Source organism: Priapulus caudatus, unplaced genomic scaffold (assembly GCF_000485595.1).
Source record: "Priapulus caudatus unplaced genomic scaffold, Priapulus_caudatus-5.0.1 Scaffold467, whole genome shotgun sequence".
Taxonomy (NCBI): domain Eukaryota; kingdom Metazoa; phylum Priapulida; class Priapulimorpha; order Priapulimorphida; family Priapulidae; genus Priapulus; species Priapulus caudatus.
This window is the reverse complement of record NW_014577528.1, coordinates 61,834-62,529: the sequence shown is the minus strand read 5'-3', so window position 1 is coordinate 62,529 and position 696 is coordinate 61,834. Positions and strand designations below refer to the sequence as shown.

The 696-nt window shown below is 53.7% G+C and overlaps 1 protein-coding gene across 1 annotated transcript in view; it reads right to left on the bottom strand.

Annotated features, from left to right (window-relative positions):
* Positions 1-696, bottom strand: part of LOC106810717 (glycine receptor subunit alpha-4-like) — a 23,604-nt gene that overhangs the window by 12,191 nt on the left and 10,717 nt on the right. The gene's annotated exons all lie outside the window — the stretch shown is intronic.

Here is a 696-nt window from a genome sequence, read left to right as displayed (position 1 = left end):
TTACAGCGCTTCCATACACCCCCACCGTTTTGTTGTTATAGTAACTGTTGTTCCTACCTCCTACATCCCCCCCCCACCACCACCACCACACTCACACACACTCACGCGCCACCATTACTGGCCTGTGCCTGACTCCGCCAATGAACCGCGTTCGCTATAGATGAACGTCGAAGCGAACATTTAGCCATGTGAAGGAGTTAGGCTGCCGTGTTTTTTACTCTTGTCACCGCCGACCTTAGACAACGCGCTGATAACTAACGACAGCTGACACGTCGCCGCAGACACGAGTCTAGCCTTCTCACACAGCGCTTCCTACCGTAGACACGAGTCTCGCCTTCTCACACAGTGCTTCCTCCCGTAGACACGAGTGTCGCATTCTCTCACAGTGCTTCCTCCCGTAGACACGAGTGTCACATTCTTACACAGCGCTTCCTCCCGTAGACACGAGTGTCGCATTCTCACACAGCGCTTCCTCCCGTAGACATGAGTGTCGCATTCTCACACAGCGCTTCTTCCCGTAGACACGAGTGTCGCATTCTCACACAGCGCTTCCTCCCGTAGACATGAGTGTCGCATTCTCACACAGTGCTTCCTCCCGTAGACACGAGTGTCGCATTCTCACACAGTGCTTCCTCCCGTAGACACGAGTGTCGCATTCTCACACGGCGTTTCCTCCCGTAGACATATATATATACG